Genomic DNA, 21,376 nt, shown 5'->3' with positions numbered 1-21,376 from the left:
TTGTAATTAATTTTTTTTAAAAAAAGACCACTAGTGGTTGGTTTTAAAAAAAATACTAATTAAAAAAATTTAAAAATCGATCACTTGTGGTCGATTTTTAAAATTATTTTTTAATTATTATTTTAAAGAAAATCAACCACAAGTGGTCGATTTTGTTATTTTTTTAATTTTTATTTGTAAAATAAATAATAATTAATATAAAAGTTATTGAAATGATTATTTTGATATTTTAAAATAAAAAAGCGACCACATGTGGTTGCTTTTAACAAAATAATTAGAAAAAAATTAAAAAACTGACCACATGTGGTCGGGTTTATTCGACCACAATTTGTGGTCGGTTTTTTCGATTTTCTTAGTAGTGTTGTGCTTAAAAGTGTTTTTGATGCAAAATGAGGAAAAAAAAAAACTTGGTGCTATTTGTTGAAATGAAAAAGTAAATTATTATTTGCTAACTTTAAATGGAGGTTGAACTAATTATTTTAGGTTCAATTTGTGAAAAAGTGAATTGATCAATCACTTTATTTTGAGAAAGTGATTTCTCTAGTTTGAGTTATTTTGATAAAGTTTGAATCTGTTATTACAACAACAAATTTATAACCATGAGAATAAAATAATATTGTGATATTATATTTGACAAGTGGTACCACTATCATTGATTATATCAAATTATATGGTTATCTTGCAAATGAACTAAGCAAGGCTTTGACAAGATAAAGGGTTAAGGAAGCCTATAAAAAAATCATGAGTCATATATGAGGAAACCCAACCTGGGGACTAGAGATCCTATAACCAGGTTCAATGGGAAGAACGAATCATTTGATGACTTGATGTGGGATGCACTATTATTTAATCTTTCCTATGATGTAAGTGCATTGTTCCTGTAATGATTTGTAAAGGTTGAGTCAAAGAACTCTTGATGAAATTTTGTATCTCATATGAGTGGGGTATCGAAATTACAGGATCATCCTTGACAGATTTCACCTATGTGAGTGTGAAAGTAGGCCGCTTTCTATGAGAATGAGGCTTATTCTCAAAAACACTCATGAAAAATTGAGATAGCACATGGTCGTAATATGTTGGCTATTAAAACTTATGTCAACACCTTGACTATTGTGTGTAGGCAGTAATACTTTATTTTCCCTAAGTAGTCATAGTTCAAGTATGAGACCACTATTGACTCTAGAGTAAATGTTACTAGTTTACTAAGTGAAGATTAAATGCAGAGCACACCTTCTATATGTATAATAGTCTCCCTTAAATTAAATTGGTGCTCTTTTATTTCGATATTAAAATGAGTGGATGAATGTTGGTGAATTTTACTATTAAAATAAAAATATTAAAGTGCATGACAATTAGCAGGCATGAAGTGAAGAGAGTGGTGTCTTTATTCTTGTAATTCACCACATTATCATTTTTTGTTAGTGGGTATGAATTGTGGTAAAAGATGACCATTAGTTTTTGTAACTCATATGACAATTAGTTCTTGTAACTCTCAAGGTCATTAGTTCTTGTAACTCCGTGGTCATTAAAACTATTCATCTACCCATATTACTACCCCTCATTCATCCTATTCATTATATGAAAGAATTCTACACCTATAAATAGTGGTGTTTTCTTCCTTTGTGTTCATATATTAGAGATATGAAAAAGATGATAAGTGTGAAAAAGATTATACTGTGCAGTAGTGAAAGAGAGACTTGAGACAAAGAAAAGGTTCTAAGTTTACAATTATATTCATTATACAAAACAGAGTAATTATATTAGTGAAAGAAAGAGTTGAAACAAAGAAAATATTCTAAGTCTAACTATATTCACTATACAAAGAGAGTAAATATATGTTGAAGCCAGATGCTTTTATGGTGGAGCTTTGGACTCTTCAACTAATCCGGAGTTGCTTCAGTTGTACAACGTTGATGGGCTGTTGTATCCTGAAGGGGACAAGTCATGAGATATACTGTCGGATCGGTGTAGATTATATTGCAGTGAGCTTGAATCTCCTTAAAGAAAGCGAGATATCCGCGCCTCAGTCAAAAAGAAGATTATTTTAATTTCTTTATTTTTGTTAATTTTTATTTCAACTGTAATAATTTATTGTAATTATGGTATATTACACCAACAATTGTGAAACCTTAAATATATTTGCTCAACCTCATAATTGTTGATATTTTTTTTTTATTTTTTTTACCAAGTATAACTGTTTCTGGTTTTTGAATTAAAGTGAATCTCATATGAAATTATAGACGTGTTTTCTTTTGATTGTTTTTAGTGTATTCAAGCTACTTTTGAACTTGTTTTATGTTATATCAATTTTTGATAAGAGTATTATGTAAAAAAAAATTAAAAAGTAAAATTAATTTTATGTTGTATGTTTTGTTTCAATTTATTTGTAGTTTTGGCTAGTTATGTTACATGCATGTCATTTATTTTTCAGTTAAAATAGATAATGACATTTCTGTCAAATATTTGAATTATCTATCATTAGTTTTATATTATTAGATAAAAATATTTTATTAATTAATATTGTCAAGAGACAATATGTGTCATAAAAACTAATTTAAAATTATTTATAAAGGCATATATTTGTCAAATATTATTTTTAAATTTTTGATAATTAAATTTTATTTTAAAATAAATCCAACTGTGCAATTATAATTGTGCTTTCAAACAATATGCTTGTAATTAAAGTGTAATTACATGACAATCTTGTCGCCGTACTTAGAAATTTTTTAATTTGTATGAGATATGCCAACTCCTTCTTGTATGAGGCATTTTCTTGTTGACAAATAGACATTAGTGGGTCCTACTTACTAGTAAAAGGATCATGCCTTTTTCTATTGCTATTTACCTATTTTTTCCTTATTTTTTTTAATCCTCTTTTAAAATATTTATTTTTCTATTTTATTGTATGCTTTTTAAAGAGATTTTACAGTTTATGTATTATTTTTATGACATAATCTAAAAATATTTTTTAATTTAAAATTTTAAATTTAGAGAATGCTTTTTGAAATTTTGATTAGTGGACCTAATTAATTGAATTTTTTTTCATTCAGTTAGTTTTGATCGATTTTTTTGTGGTCGGTATATGAAATTTAAGTAGAATCTTTTTTTTTTTTAAATACATAGAACTATTCATACTTTGGTTTGGAATGTTTTTGTCTAAAATAAAAAATTAATATTAAATGTACATGGAGATTTATAAAATAATTTCAGTCAACTATTAATTCAAAATTTGAATTTGCAATTTAGAGTTTGCATTCAAAGTCAAAGTTCAAACAAGGTATTAGGAAATGTTAGTATTAGTGAAAAGAAAATTCAATAGATTTCTGAAGCACATTCTACAATAGATTTTATATTTTTTGAACACTATAAATATTTATATGATAAGTATTTTTGCTATTTTTGCATTAGAAATTGCATGCAAATAAAGATTTGTAAAGATCTAAGTTCTGTTACTCATTTATAATTTTTTTTTATTTATCTAGATATAAAAAAAATTACTCATGAAAAAGAAACAAGATTCAAAGTTGAAAAATATGGATAAATGAAAGTAAAAGATGGAGATCAGGTAATATGAATTTGAGAGAAGAACCAAAATCTGACAATAATTTTTTTTTTTTTTTTAATCTTCAACAAAAATATTAACCTTTTTTCTCAATATTAACATCTTAAATTGCTAATCAATATTTAAATACTAATATTTAAAAAAGCACAAATTTAATTTAATAGCTAAATATGTAATCTTAATTTTTAATAGAAGTATTTAGATGAATAATGAAATGAATTTTTTGGTTTAGAAACAAATTTTTCTGACAAAGAAGAAGTGGAGAAATCTAAAATAATTGAATTTGGCGGTTGGAAATTGAAATGACAAATACTGAAATACATTAACCCCCTCTACTTTCAATTACTTTAAAATTATTTAACTTATTTTTCTGTAGACCCCACAGTTCACTTTCAATTTTTGCTCAAGTGGTGAGCTCTTTCTATTTCTAATTTTCTTTCGCGACTTTAAATTAATAAGTGGGTCCTACATTTCATGTGTCATACAAATTTTGTTGGTTTAGTCTCCATTCAAAATAAAAAAATTTCCCTACTTACTACCCTACAAAATACATTAATTTCAATTAGCAGATGACTTTTCAAATAAACCCTTTCTTCAATTTACTCCCCATAGATGAACTTATTAAAAAATAAAATAAAAATATAACTAAGTAATTATTGTTATATGTTTGTAATAAATTTAATTTTTACTATACTAATCACCTAAGTACTATAAATGTGAACTACCACTGCTATTTCTATGTACATACCTCTACTATTTCTATATACGTATAAGTACAGTGAAGATTGGATTTCGGATGAATGAAAGGAAGTCGAACAAACGTGATCCCCAAAATGCGGCAGAGTTTACTCTTAAAATGATTATATTCCCTCCGTTTCAGGATTGTTGAGGTTGAATTTTTTTTCAAATTTATCCTTATGATTTGACAACCAATTAACTTTTGAAAAGTTATTATAAGGTCAACTTTTTCTTTTTGGGATAAAACTGAAAAATTATGATAAATTTATGTCTTTAATGTTTTTTTCTTAATCTTTATGTCAAAATTTAATAATTTATTTATTATAAAACGGAGGAAGTATTTGCCGGCAATTAAGTTGATTATTATTGGCAATAATATATGTATGAACTGAACTACGTTTTAAAGGGCGTTGCCATTTTAGTTACCAGCAAAAACTTACCGCTAAAGTTTGTGATAATAATTACTATTTTTACCGGCAAAACTTCTTTTCCTTTACTCTGGGACACGTACCAAATCTGATTGATGGTAAAAGTTCTAGGGGTCATTTTTATTAGAGCTAAAACCAGGTGTGGATCTCGAAGGCCGAGTGGGGTTTCCGGGAATCCGCCAACTTTCACGCGGATGTAATATTTCTATAGAGAAATCAAGTAAATATATAATAATTATAAGTTGGGGATCAATAAATAAAATATGTTGTTGGTCTAGTGAAGTAGAAAGATTTGTAAAAATTTTATGGACCTCTTGGTTGTGAGTTCAAATTCTCTTAGTTATTATTTGATTTTATTTTTATTTAATATGGAGAACCCATAAATCCTGAATTCACCTCTAGCTAAAACATACACTTTTTAGTTTTTACTATTGCAAAACAATTTTTTTTAAAATTTTTTATAATGTATGCACATATTAATGATTTATATATTTCAGGAAGAACAATCCTGCTCATGTTGAAGAGCGATGGACTTGTAGATCACTGCTTCATCTGTTTCAGTTAAAGGCAATATGCTTCATCTGTTTTAGTCAAAAAAGCAATATTTTTTAGAGTTAATTTTGAAAAGAATGATCATTTTTCTCAACTTTGAGATGATTTGATTTAAAATTGCAGAACCTGTGATTAAAATGAGTTCTTCATCTATTTAAAATATCAAAGTATGTCAGATATATAAAATGATATCAAAATAGGTTAAATCCATATATTTTGTGAGTTTTAGTCTTTCTTTATAACGGAACAATTGACAACGACTTCAACTTTTACAAACACTATAAAACTCATAAAAAATGTGAGTTATTTATTTTTATTTTTTAAACTCAGATAATATTTTAGTTATCTATTTTTATTTAAACATCATATAATATGTAAGTAATTTATTTTTATTTTATAAAGCTCGCAAATTATGGGAGTTATCCATTTTAAATATGCCACATCTGTTCTCACGATCTTTATTAGTGATGTGAAATATAAATATGGTGTCAAAAATATATTACTTATGTGTAAATATTTGTTTCACTAGATCTCGAAAACCTCCTATTTAAAGAGATGCATACATTCATTACATCATCATCAGTCTTTCCCCCATTCAATTCTTCCTTTCAAGCTTGTTCAAATTCAATTCTTCTTCTCCAACCTTGTTCAAATTCAATTTTCTTTTCAAAACTTGATCAAATCTTAAAAAATGGATACTGAACATGTTAAAGTTGAACTTTTTTAGGATGATGAAATTATTCACGAAAGCAATATAATATATTATAGTATCTCCCCCAAGTCTAACATCAAGTTTTCAATTTCAATTTGTTACAGAGAAATTATAAATTCAACTTTTAGAAAAATGACAATTTAAAGTGATGATTATGATATATTTATAATCGGACAATATTCAAACTCCTTCTCACCATAAGGATTGATAAATTATGAAAAATGAATTATCAGTGACGATGAATCGTCGTGCATACTCTTTGACATAGACGGATGTCTATAGACAGTTTGATAATCCAACTAGTATTGTTGATGCTCATTTAACTCAGTATAATACTTTTTAGGTCTTCATCTTTTCAAATTTTGATTGAATAAGATTTTGGGTAAATTTATCAAAAGAATGTTTTAGGACATAAACTCCAATTTATTTTATCTAAAGATTAACTCATCAAATGCAAAATTTGTGTATTTGGATTAACTGTCTCACTCATGGATTATAGCACAATTTTCTGATTTAGTGGATAATGTAACTAAACTTTTATGAGTATCAATGCAACTCAGTAGCTGACAATATTTTTTTGCTGTTATGATCAGACAATAGGCCTTTTTGGAGAAACTAACCGAAAAATTTGCAACAACCAAACAACAATTACAACATCATTCACTAAACTAATGATTTCAACCAACAATTTTAACAAAAAAATTATTAAGAAAATTACCTCAACTTGAACTATAACGATTTCTTGATTTCATCACCGAACTACAATTATGTGGGATCACTAATTGAAAATCGACTAAAATTTGTCTTGGGGGACTAGATGTGGAGAATCGAAGTTGGAAGGAGGGATTTTGCTATTTTTTTTTGAAGGGTTAAGAAAAATGTAGGGAGGGAGGGGGGTGGGTGTTTTGGCCCTTTTTCGATTCAAAGGGTTTGGAAGACATTATTTTTGACTTCTTAAACTATTTCAAAACTTTAAAGAAAATTTCAAAATAATTTAAGAAATTACAGAGTCGCCACTTGATTTTTGAAAGAATATCAAGAAAAAGCTAAAAATATTAATGAAAAGATTTAAAACAGAAAAAAATCTTTTAAGATTAGAAATTCCAGGTAAATTGTTCCTACTAATACTCTTGAAAAGTTGTTAAGGCACCAAGAGTATCCGCTAATTGGCGGTTATACAAACTATTTGAAAATAATTTTTTTTTAACTAACTTTAAAAAAGGAAAATTGATTTTTTTAAAGAAAATGATTAAGGAAAAATTGTCATCAAGATTTGTGCAAAATAAATTTTGATAACTTAGCGGAGACTTTTAACTAAGTCTAAGAAAACTAAGAACAATTAGCATATAAAGGAGAAAGAGAGACACTAAATGACTTAGGCCTAAATCCATAAATCCTGTCCTAAGCAAATTTGAGTTTTTGACCCATTTTTACCTGTCTTAATCTAAATACTCAGGCTTTTGACCCATAACCTGTCCTAAGCTAGTTTTCGGATCTTGAAGGCCCAAAAATCTGTTTCACATGTATTAAATTACAATTTTGACTTCAGGACCAAAATGAATGAACAAATACATAAATAAATAAATAAATAAATAAAGAATAAAACAATAATAAAAATTGAGACTTTTCAAGTCTCTTAGCGACCTCATCAATCGATTTTGACACATTTTCCTTCTTCTTTCATCTTCCTGCACCCGCACATGCACTATATAATCAATTTTGGGTTTAAACTTCGGACTTGACTCAGAAAGGTGGGCCTTATTGGCCCATTATGAAATGCAAGAGGAAAGAAGTCTATTTGGACTCCAAAATAGATTCATGCAAAGAAAGAGAATTAATATGTGTTCAAAAATTCTACACTTAATAGATAAATGATGAGATACAAAATAGTATTTTCAAGCATAAAGAAATAGTATAATATGATATAAAAAATAAGTCAAATTATCCAACGAAAAGGTTAACCGATTTCTCAAAAAATCAAGCCTGACACAATATAATCAACTAATCCTTGAAAAGAAAACATTGACCCACAAGTATAGTTGCTAAAAATTTGGACAAACATTTTCTATAGATTAACACATATTTGTACCACATACTATGATATGATATAGTCGAAGACATATTTTCATTAAAGAAAGAAGAGGAGATGAGCATAAGAGGAGCAAATCTTTTGTGACCTCTCAAATATGAAATTCAAGACATACTAATGCAACAATATTTTTTCAATACCAAATGGAGCCAATCAATAAATTTGAAGAAAAATTCATGGTGGTATGTGAATAACAATGAGACATTTAAATACACAAAAATACTTCAAGAAATAAATCAATAAACGAGGTGAAGAGAATAGCATATATTAAACATATTTGAGAAATTATATTCAAAGACAAGATAGAAAAATGGTAAAGGTTAATTCTAAGGAAAAAGTGTCCAATTATGCCAACCAATTATGCCAACTCTTATTTTAGTTTTACACCATTTCAACAAAATCTATAATCCTAACATTTTTTCAATCTAAACAAGAGAAATTAAAGACATTTTGACGACGAAAATGAGTAAATCATGACTGTAAACATATATCAAAAGAACTTAGCATTTCATCGTGGCATATAATCATGGAAAAAAATAACTCTTTAATCAAAAGAATTAAGAATCAACAAAGGAGCTAGATTTTAAAAGTAGCACTTAAATAACAACTTTTACATGTTAATGAGCCAACTATCATGTATATGCCAAAGTGGTTAACTTCAACCTTAAGTGCTAATTTTACAAATTACTAGGCCACAAACATAACACATTATAATATGCCTTTCAAAAATAACACCAAATTCTTAGATACAGGTAATTCACTACTTCAAATTGAGAAATAATTTCACAGACCCTTAACAATAGTAACTATTCTTTTTCGACATAAAGGAAACAACTTTACATGCTAAAAGCAAACATACCAATAACGAATTTAAACGAGGCATGCATATGAATTTTAATATAGCAAAGGTCAAAACTTTATTGATCTAATTTATTAAGACGAAGCAAACAATAGTAACTACTCTTTTCGACATAAAGGAAACAACTTTACATACTAAAGGTGAACATATCTACCATCAACAAATTTAAACAAGGCATGAGTATGTATTTTATCAAGCAAAGGTCGAAATTTTATCTATCTAATTTATTAAGGCGAAGTAAACAACAGTAACTATTTTTTTAGACATATAGGAAACAACTTTACATGCTAAAGACGAACATATCCACCACCAATGAATTTAAAAAAAAACAAGGTATGAGTACGCATTTTAATCAAAGATCAAAATTTTATCGACCTAATCATAATAATCAAAGAATAAAATCAAAGAAACACATTAGCTCATTATACCATGAACATAAAAATAGCCATAATGTTGATATCACAACACCTTACAACCTTCAAGGTTGTCTACATCAAACACTCCCAGCAAACAAAATTACAACTACGAAAACTGTGAAGAAGGAGATGAAGAAGAAAACGATAACAAAACTAAAAGGAAAAAGTGTGTTTACCTTTTTCAGAGCAACAAAATGAGAATTCAAGTTTTCTTCGGAGTCCTGATCACCACCGAAAATCAATCTTTCGAGAATCCCGATTAGCCTACCGCTTGAAAAATCTTACTAAAAAAAAAATTTAACTCTTTGCTCAAAATTTTTTTCCACTATTTAAAACCTATTCTCTACCAAAATGGTGGTAGTATCTATAACAAGGATGGATAATTAATTCTTTTCATCCACCAATATGGGAGAAAGAATTGAAGGGTGTTTTGAAAATTTCAAAATTGAGTAAAAAGTTTGTTGGAGGAAAAGGTCAGGTGGAATTATACAACTTAGTACAGATTTTGAATTTCAAAAATAAAAAAAGGCAAGGTTGAGGGAGAATTGTACAATCTAGTACAAATTTTAAAATTCAAATTTGAAAAAAGAACAAGGTTGAGGAAAAATTGTACAATCTAGTACAAATTTTGAATTTCAAATTTGAATTTTGGAATTTGAATTGATATTGGTGTTGTTAGGATTAGGAGAATTTTGGGGTTATTTTAAAAATAACCCCAATCAATTTAGAATTTAGTCAATTCATTAAATATTTAGCCCAATTAAAAATCAATTGGCCAATTGCATCACAATTATAGTAATTTAATTTCAATTATGGCCGAATTTAATAATTGACTAAATTGAATTGAAATTCGATAAAAATTAATATCTTGTTTAATTACGAGCTTCTTGATTTAAAAGTCAGATAAATATTTCTCTAAATTAATTAATTTTGAGAATAAATTATATTTAAATCAAGACTTTATCCGTTTGGATTAATTTTTAAAATTAATCAAAGTAAATGTCCAATTTTGACAAAAATGTTCATTTAAGTAACATAATTTATACAATCTCGTATATGTAAATACGAAAACATATAATCATTACTTAATGACAAAATTAACCCAAATAAATATTTTAGAGCACATTTAACCCGATGAAATAAATATTTCAACTTTATTAAAAATATTAAAGAAGTCCAGGATTGAAATTAGTCATAGAGGGCAAAAGTTAGGTGTCAACAATCGCCCCTTTCCTTTGGGTAGGGTGGATGCAAGTAACCTAGGCAAAGGGAGTTTGACGTTCCTAATTTTTATCTGACCATAAATTTATTTTTCGAAAGGGGTTGTTACATGATAGTTCAGGCCACTTGTAGTTCATAACGCTTGATTTAAAACATGATTTTTAAAGAATTCACAAGTTATTTCGATTTTCAAATTTTGGTGAAACCGAAAAGATAGGAATAAGAGGATTGGGGGGGAGGTTGGAATGCAGTCGAGTTTCCAATCATAGAGCTCAGCCTACATATCCCAATGACTTAGGGAATCAGACTGCTTGTAGTTTGACTTGATGGATAGAAAAAATAGTATTTTATTTCAGACGATCTTTAGCTCGGGATGAGTGACAAGTTGTTTGAGTTATGAAAAAGAGGCTTGTAATCTCTTAACCATGAGTGTGGAGCTTTTCACATCCATAGGTAAGAATCTACCAGAATATAATTTCCAAAACTCTAAGTATGTTATTACTCGGATTTGAAGGAAAAAGAAGGTTACCATCGGTATGAGTTTAGAAATATCTTGAAAGTGAAGCTAAAATCGAAATATCCTAAAGTAACCACAAGCCTTCTAACAGGGATGTGGTTTGAGGATGATGAAAATCATCCTTTAGCTCGTGTCCAAAGAGTTTGACGTCCCTCTCTAGACTACCTCCCGTTTTGTTGTTAAGAACATGCTCCACGTTGTGTTGTATCCTTTTTGGAGTCATCTGCACCAATGGTTTTGATTTGATATTTCATCCTTTTAGATGCTCTCGACAATATCTCAAACAAAATGATTAGTTGTAAATGTAGAATTACAGTAACGTAAATTGGTGCAAACCTATTTGAACTTGCTGTGCTGAGATAGTTAATGAACTAATTTGCACAACCTGTTCTAAAAATCTTATGCCATTTTAAACAGGGTGACAACCCAACATTTATCAGTCAAAGGTGAATGACTTATCTTGAATGTAACGTGCTACTTTAAGCGGAGTGACGGTTCAACATGTCTCATTGAAAGACGGATGGTCCTTTTAAATGAAACATGCCACTTTGAATGGAGTGACGGTCCAACGGTCTGATCGAAGGGCGGATGATCTAATTTAAATGTAACATGCCACTTTAAACAGAGTAACGGTACAACGTTTCGCATTAAAAGGCGAACAACCCAATTTAAATATAATATGCCACTTTGAATAGAGTGACGGTCCAACGTATCTCGTTGAATGCCGGATGAACTAATTTAAATGTAACATGCCACTTTGAATGGAGTGATGGTCCAATGTGTCTCATTGAAGGGCAGATGATCCAATTTAAATGTAATAACATGCCACTTTGATCGAAGTAATGGTCCAATGTGCCTCATTGAAGGGAGGACAACCTAATTTAAATGTAACATGCCATTTTGAATAGAGTGACGGTCCAACGTATCTCATTGAAGGGTGGATGACCCAATTTAAATATTACATGCCACTTTGAACGGAGTGACGGTCCAACAAGTCTCATTGAAGGGTAAACGACCTAATTTAAATATAACATGGCGCTTTAAATGGAGTGACAGTCCAACATGCCTCTTTGAAGGGTGGATGACCCAATTTAAATGTCAAATGCCACTTTTAATGGAGTGACGGTCCAAAGTGTCCATTAATCACCTACACTAAACTTATTAGTATCAAATGCAATATAAGGGCAATTGTGCATATATTGTTTTAGTATGCCACACTAAAGTAGGTAAAAATCAATAACATAATAAGATGTCACTCTAAAGGAGGTGATGGTCCATAACATAATAACATGTCACTATGAAGGAGTTGATATGTTCTCTTGAAAAAGTGGATGACCAACCAAAATATAATAAAATGTATCACCTCGAATGGGTTGACAATCTAATAATTTTCTTGGAGGGTAGAAAATCCTAACATATAAGAGAAGATAGAAGTTTATTTATTGAACTTCATTCTTTGAAACGAGAATCCTTGAAAGGAATTGTGCATGTCCTGATCTTCTGGATTGAATCCTCAAACTTTTATAGGATTGGTTTGTGTCAATTCTTAAAGGTGGTCTTTTATAACGTGACCTTCATAACTCAAGCAACACTTTGAAATTCAAGAGAGGGAGGGGTGAATTGAAATTTTTTTCTAACTCGACTACTGACTTCTCACAGTCAACTTGCCTACAGATTAGTGCACTTTACAAAACAGAAAATCCAAAAATTAGATTTTACAACCCAACAAAAAAAAGGGACATGACCTTTTTTTGAAATTGAATTTTTTGGTTAAAAACTAACGAGAAAATTGGAACAAGTAAATGATATTTTTGTCCAAAAATAAGACACATAGTTCATTAAAGATGAGAATACCAAGTCTATTTCTAAGGTAACAAAATCTTCTTTCTAACAAGGGTTTTATAAAAATATTTTCCAGTTGATTTTTGGAGTCAACAAATGTTAACGAAAAATCACCATTTTCTACATGATCCTGAATAAAATGATGCTTAATATCAATGTGTTTGGACCTAGAATGATGTATAGTATATTCAGATAAACTAATAGCATTGGTGTTATCACACAATATGGGAATAGATTCAAAGGATAAATTAAAATCCAGTGGTTGATGCATAATTCAAAAAATTTGAGTACCACAACTTCCAATGGCTATGTATTTGACTTCAGTTGTTGAAAGAGCAACTAAAGTTTGCTTTTTGCTGTGCCATGAGATTAGGGAATCACCAAGAATTTTACATATTCTTCTAGTGCTTTTTCTATCTATTTTATCACATACACTGAACATGATGTCTGGTCGACTGGCGGTTAAGTAGAGTAGTGATCCAATCAATCCCCTGTACATTCTTTCATTAATATCCTTCCCAGATGAGTTTGAATCAAAACTTTTGGATGGACTCATCGGAGTTCCATAGGTCTTTCTTTTTTCCATACCAAATTTTTTGATGAGTTTCTTTGTGTACTTAGCTTGATTGATGAAGGCACCTTTAGGAGTTTGTCTGATTTGTAATCCCAAGAAGAATGTGAGCTATCCCATAAGACTCATTTCATATTCTTTCATCAAATTAGAAAAATTCTCACATAAAGAGATGTTAGGACTACCAAAAATGATATCATCAACATAAATTTGCACAATAAGAAGATTTTAATGAAGCTTCCGTATGAACATAGTTGTATTAATTTTACCTCTTTGAAAATTTTTATTTAGTAAGAAAGTAATCAATCTCTCATACCAAGATTTTGGAGCTTGTTTGAGACCGTAGAGTGCTTTTGATAATTTTAAAACATGATTCGGATAAGATGTATTTTCAAATCTGGGGGTTTTTCTTATAAAAAATTCCTCACGAATGAAACCATTTAAGAAAACGCTTTTGACATCCATTTGATATAACTTAAACTATTTGAAAGCTGCAAAAGCTAATAAAATTCAAATTGATTCTAACCTTTCCATATGAGCAAAGATTTTGTCATAATCAAACCTTCTTGTTGAGAGTATCCTTGAGCCACAAGTCTGGCTTTGTTTATGATAACCTTACCTTCTTTATTCAAGTTGTTTTTGTAGACCCATTTAGTTCCAATTACTGAGCAGTTCTTGGGTTTTTCAACCAGAGTCCAAACTTGATTTCGTTCAAATTGGTCCAATCCTTCCTTCATTGCTTTGACCTATGATTCATCTTTGAGGTCCTCATCGATCTTTTTTGGTTCAATTTGAGATACAAGGGTAACAAATTCTTGCTTTCTTAATGATGCTCTTGTTTACATCCTATCATATATATTTTTGATGATAAATTTATTTGGATAGCTAGCATTGTGTTTCTTTTCTCTTGGAACAGTCGGTTTGACTATTTCTACAATGAGAGTCAACTCCTGAGAGGGTATAGTCGAATCGTCTTGTGATGGCTTAGAGGTTGTGCTAGCACTATCTCCAGATTGTAGACTAGTCACCTATTCTTCATTAATATTCAAACTCATAGGAGGGTGATTAGATTCATAAAATACAATATGCATAGATTCTTCAATGCATAAGGTTCTTTTATTGTAAGCCCTGTAAGCGCGACTAGTGGAAGAATACCCAAGAAAAATACCTTCGTCACTTCGTGGATTGAATTTTCTCAAGTTATTGTTACCATTGTTGTGGATAAATTATTTGCATCCAAAAGGATGGAAGTAGCTAATGTTAGGATTCTTTCCTCTCTATAGTTCATAAGGCATTTTCTGTATAATAGGCTTAATCAGGCATTTGTTGGCAATTTCTTGGAGAGACCAATTTTTTTGCTCCACCACACCATTTTGCTGAGGAGATCAAGGTGATACAAAGTTCTGAGAGTATTTGTTCTAAGCATAGTATTTCTCAAACGCCTTCTTTTTAAAACTCTCCTTCATGATCACTGTGAACATAGGTGATGAAGTGTCAAACTTATCTTTGTACTTTTTTACCAAAAATCTCAAAGTTTGTGAAAGCGTCGTGTTTATGAGCAAGGGACATCACCCAAGTAAAATGTGAGTAATCATCAATTATAACAAAAACATATCTTTTTCCAAAAATGTTTGCCGTCTTAGTGGGGCCAAATAAATCCATGTGGATTGTTTAAAGAAGCTTGGTAGTGGAGATAATGTCTTTGAATTTGAATGATGTTCGGGTCTATTTACCCAATTGGCAAACATCACAAATGTGATCCTTTTCAAACTTGAATTTTGGCAGACCCTTTACCAATTCTAGCCTGGATAATTTCTTAATGATATGCATGCTAGCATACCCAATCTTTCTATGCGACAACCAAAAACCATTTGTTTCCGCAGTAAGGCAAGTTAAGGAAGAAAAATGTAAGGCCCCACAAAATCCTAAGCTTAACTCAGTCCTTTAAAGCTTGTTAAGGAATCCCAGACTTAGAAAATTTTAGCTAAGTATTTAGACTTAGTGTTATTTTAGCCTTCATAAGTTGGCGACTCATTTTCACGACACAGACTTGATGCAGGCCATTAGCCATCACATTGATGCCAATGATGCGGTGCGTCGGTCTGCGCATCACTAAATCTATTTTCAGTAATTAAAAAGATGCATTCTCAGGGGTATTTGGATCTTTTTCCCACGCCTATCAGCCCCCCAAAATACAAAATTTAGCCTTTATAAGAGAAAAATTTACTCATTCTTCACAAGTTTCTCTCAAGAACAAACCCTAGGAGATTCAAATTCAAACTCAAGAACTCCCCAATAGTTTTTTAGAATTCAAGCATTAGGTATTCAAGTGTTCATCCAAGGGTCCTTTCCACCCTTGGAGTCAAAGATACTATTTTTAAAACTTCAAGTGTATTAATTCTATGAATTTCATGTTGGGTATGATTGTATTCATGATTATAATGATTAATTCGGTTTCTAATCCATGTTTGTTATAAGATTCATGTGAAGTTATTTGATATATGTATAGAATCAAGTGGATCCATGTGAAACCCTTGCAATTATAAATGGGAATTTGAATTATGATGTCTATATGTTGTTTAATGTCATGTGCGTGAATTATGTTTCCCCCACTTGTTTGATAAATCACGCATGTAAACTAGAAAAAGGAAAAATCATGTCATGCTAACTTATGTGCAAGTTATATCATGCAAGTGTTTGATAAAATGTCTCTATGAATGAGTTATGGTCAAGTGCACATTGTTATGCTTTTCAAGTTTATGCAATGATTTATTTTCATGCTATCGAGTCCTGGGAGTGTTTAATACCCAAAAAATTAGTTGTTTACCTAGAGCTATAGTAGCTACAGAATAGTTTTAAAAGTACTCAGTAATCAGTCTCAGTTCAGCCTTCAGTTCAGAACTCAGTAGCATTCAATTCAGAATCCAGTAGTAGTCAGCCTAGAACTCAGTAAACTCAGCCAATTCACAGAATTCATTTAGTAATCAATTCAGTATTCAGTAAATTTAGTCCAGTTCAGTTAGATAGCACGATCAGTAACAGTTCAGTCAGGCCTAGAACAATTTAGAAATCAATTCAGTGTCTTTTAGTTGGAAGTAGGATTCAACATCGAGTGAACCCAGGGATGGGGGCATTCATACCAGCAGAGGGTTTGACCTTTTGTAGCAATCCTTGTATAATAGAAATACATAGCTGGCGTAGGTTGAGATATCTTCCTACCAGATTAGGCTTAATACATCTCATATGAGTTTTCTTGCTAGCAAGGGTTGATGAAAGAACTTTTTGTCAGAGAGGGTTAACTCATAGCTTGTCTTTACCTGTGGTACGGTACTGACACTCTTCTAAATAGGGTTAAAGGTTGGACCCCAATCAGTTTAGAAAGGGGCATATCGATTAGATGCTTACCTCCCACAGTCTCAATTTCAGATTCAGTCTCAGTATAGAACTCAATTCTGTTCTACAAATTCAGAACTATCAGATACAATCACTCAATTTAGTACAGAACTCAGCATTGTTCCACAGAATTAAGACTGTCAGATATAGTCACTCAGTTATTAATACTACAGTATCAGTAAACTCAGATTATGAGTTAATTATATTCAGAACTCAGTATCCAGTATTATCATGATTTCGTTATAGTTTATGTATTCATGAATGTACTCTCATTCAGTATACTCATGTCATTTAGTCAGTATTGTTCATGCATATGAACCCATACATCTCATCCTACCTTACTTATCATACCAGTACATTCAAAGTACTGACGCATGCCTTTCTTTTGCGCTATGATGTCTTTATCATAAGTTCAGATGTACGGGCTCCCGATCACACTTAGCAACCTAAACTTTTTAGCAACAGTTTTAGTGGTGAGTCCTCATAGTTTGAGGACATGATTATTATTTTAGTATCTCAGTGTATTAGTTCTAGTAGTCAGAGTTAGTTGGGGGCTTGTCCCATCAACTCCATGATCAGACAGTAGAGGCTTTCTTAGACTAGAGTATTTATAGTTAGATGTTCAGTTTTGGTATTAATGTACCATATTCAATATTTATTTTAGATTTGAACCTTATGGCAAGTTTCCACATAATTTTAGTATTATTATTTGGTTATTACAGCATGGGTTAGGTTATGGTCCCTCAATATTATACGCACCATGTAGCATTCGAGGTATAGACTCGGGGCATTACAAACTTGGTATTAGAGCTTATGGTTCAACAGAGTCCTAGAAAGTTTGAAAGCCGTGTCTAGTAAAGTCTTATGTAAGAGTGTGTTGCGCGCCATACTTATGGGCATGAGGCTATTAGAAGTTTAGGAAAGGTTTTCCTTCTTTCAGTATTCATGTCGTGCGAGTGAGCATGACCTCTATTTGAACTCTAAGTCTAATCATTTCCCCTTTCATTTATAGAACATGCCTCCAAAGAGGACTAAGGGATGAGGAATGAGAGACCAGCCAACACCTCAGCCCATCTAGCTAGATCCCCTGGATGAACATGTCTTCCACGCTAAATTTAGAGCAGCTTTCACCACCCTACCTCATTCTATGGCAACCCAGAATGAACACCTAGTTGCCATTCCAGCCAACTCAGTGGCCAATACTGTTGCAGCCAGGATTCAGGACTTCACCCAAATGAACCCTCCATCTTTTACCTAGTCAAATTTAGATGAGGACCTACAGAAATTTATTGACCAGGTGTAGAAGGTTACAAATATTATGGGGTGACAGCTAGTGAGAGTGCCGATTTAGTTGTATATCAGTTATAGGATGTGGCTCAATTATGGTTCAAACAGTAGAAAGCATAGAAGGCTGCAGATGTAGGGCCCATAGAATGGGATGGGTTTGCTGTTGCTTTTCTGGATAGGTTCTTCCTGCTGAAGTTAAGGGAAGAGAAGGTTTTGGAGTTTATTAATCTGAAATAGGGCAACATGATGGTACAAGAGTATTCTCTTAAGTTTACTCAGTTAGCCAGATATGCTCCTCATGTGGTGGCAGATAGCAAATCTAAGATGAGTAAGTTTGTGTGTAGTGTGTCTAGTAGTATGGTCAAGGAGTGTAGGACCGCAATGCTAATCAAGGAGATGGATATATCCAGGCTAATGGTCCATGCTCAGTAGATAGAGGAGACTAAGAATAAGGAAAAGAAGAAAGAAAATAAGAGAGTTAGAACAGGTAGCTTTAACTTCACCCAGCCTAAGTCAGAGGGTGATAATCATTCTCAGTTTTGCCTAAAATCTTCCATTTTAGGTCTATCCTCATACAGTGCTGAAATTCAAAGACGGCAATAGAGATAGGGCGCCAGGCCCTAAACCTTAGGGTAGTGTTAGTAGTGCTCGAATGGATCCTCTCTACTAGCAGTATGGCAGAAACCATCATGGTATCTATAAAGCTGGCGGTGACGTATGTTTTGGACATGGTAAGCCATGCCACAGTCCTTAGGTGGGTTCGTAGAGTCAGTATAATCGTTCCCCAACTTAGTCCAGTTGCCCAAATCAGTAGGGTGCCGCTTCCAGTGCCACCAGTGGGCAACACCTAAACAAAATCTATACACTTCAGTCCCAACAGGATCAGGAAAGTTCTCTTGATGTGGTCACTGGTCCGTTACCAGTTTATTATTTACATGTTTATGCTTTGCTAGACCCAGGAGCTTCTTTGTCCTTTATTACTCCTTATATAGCTGTTGACTTTGGAGTTAGTCCCAAAACTCTAGTAGAGTTTTTCTCAGCCTCTAACCCAGTGGGTAAATCATCATAGCCCAATGGGTATACAGGAACTGTCCGGTTATGGTATCTTAGAAAGTCACATCAGTAGACTTAGTCGAATTAGAGATGATCGATTTTGATGTCATTCTCGACATGGATTGGCTTCATTCCTACAATGCCTCAGTCCACTAGAAATCAAATCGTCCAGTTTTAGTTCCCAAATAAACCCGTCCTTGAGTGGAGGGGTAGTACTTCAGCACTTAGGGGTCAACTTATTTCCTACCTTAGGGCAAGGAAAATGATATTAAGGGATATGTCTACCATCTCATTCGTGGCCAAGACTCTAGTTCAGAAACCCCTAATCTTGAATCAGTATCAGTAGCATGTGAATTCTCTGATGTGTTTCTCGAAGATCTTCTCGGAGTTTCTTTCGAAAGGGAAATTGACTTCGAAATTGACCTTTTTCTAGATACTCAGCCCATCTCTATTCTTCCACACAAAATGGCTTTAACAAAATTCAGAAAAGTAAAAAAATAGTTGAAGGATCTCCTAAATAAGGGATTCATCAGACCCAGTGTGTCCCCGTGAAGTGCACTAATTCTCTTCGTGAGTAAGAAAGAAGGTTCTCTTAGATTAGGGTTGATACATCTCATATGAGTTTTCCTACCAATGAGGGTTGATGAAAGAGCTTTCTATCAGAGAGGGTTAACTCATAGCTTGTCTTTACCCGTAGCACGGTACTGACACCCTTCCAACTAAGGTTACAGGTTGGACGACAATCAATTCAGAAAGGGGCATATCGGTTAGATGATTACCTCCCACAATGTCAGTTTCAGATTTAGTCACAGTATAGAGATCAGTTTAGTTCTACAAATTCAGAACTGTTAGATATAGTTACTCAGTTTAGTATGTAACTCAGTACTATTCCATAAAATTAGGAATATCAGATACAGTTACTCAGTTATCAGTAGTACAGTATTAGTAAACTCATATTATTAGTTAATTATATTCAGAACTCAGTATCTAGTATTATCATGATTTTATTACAATTTACGTATTAATGCCTATACTCTCATTCAGTGTACTCATGTCATTCAGTCATTATTGTTCATGCATATGAACCCATATTTCTCAGCCTACCTTAGTTATCATACAAGTATATTCAAAGTACTGATGCATATCTTTATTTTGTGCTATAATGTCTTATATCATAGGTTCAGATGCACGGGTTCCCGATCGCACTTAGCAGCTCAGACTTTTCAGCAACAGTTTTAATGGCGAGTCCTCATAGTTTGAGGACACAATTATTATTTTAGTATCTCAATTTATCAATTTCAGTAGCCAGAGTTAGTTGGGGGCTTGTCCCATTAACTCCATGATCAGACAGTAGAGGCTTTCTCAGACTAGAGTATTTATAGACAGATGTTCAGTTTTGGTATTAATGTACCATATTCAGTATTTATTTTAGATTTGAACCTTATGGAAAGTTTTTACCTATTTTTTACATAATTACAGTATTATTATTCAGTTATTGCAGTAGGTTTCAGTCATGGGTTAGCTTGTAGTCCCTTGAGATTATAAGCACCGTGTAGCATCTGAGGTACAGACTAGGGGTGTTACATAAAATTTGGACTATTTAAGGCATAAATATTATCAATGCGTTCATCGATGAGAGAGACATCTCGTTTGTCATGTTTAATTAAGCAATTTTTGGCTTTGAAAAGGACTCTGAAACCAGCATCACACAAATGACTGATGCTAAGCAAATTATGTTTAAGGTCATCCACTAGATATATTTTAGTGAATTCACATGATAGGTTGAGTTTTACCGAGATGACTCCAATGATGTTGCCTCTAGAATTATCGCTGAATCTGACTGATCCCCCATTTATTTTCTTTAGAGTTGAAAAATTTTCTTTATTTTCGGTTATGTGTCTGGAACATCCACTATCAATGACCAACATTTCGCTATAGATCTTGCGGACCTGTTCCTGTAAAACAAGAAAATTAATTTTGTTTAGGTACCCAAGTAGTATTGGGTCCTTACGAGTTAGATGTGCTTCCTTTGGGCTTCCAAACCCATACACTTTTAGGATCGTGCTTGCAGCTGTAGGATTTATGCCCTCTCTATCCACATATAAAATAGTCAGGTCCTCGAGAAGAGAAAAAGGA

The sequence above is a fragment of the Capsicum annuum genome, chromosome 7, assembly GCF_002878395.1.
Source record: "Capsicum annuum cultivar UCD-10X-F1 chromosome 7, UCD10Xv1.1, whole genome shotgun sequence".
In the NCBI taxonomy this organism is placed as follows: domain Eukaryota; kingdom Viridiplantae; phylum Streptophyta; class Magnoliopsida; order Solanales; family Solanaceae; genus Capsicum; species Capsicum annuum.
The sequence above is the reverse complement of the archived record's forward strand: the minus strand, read 5'-3'. Positions refer to the sequence as shown.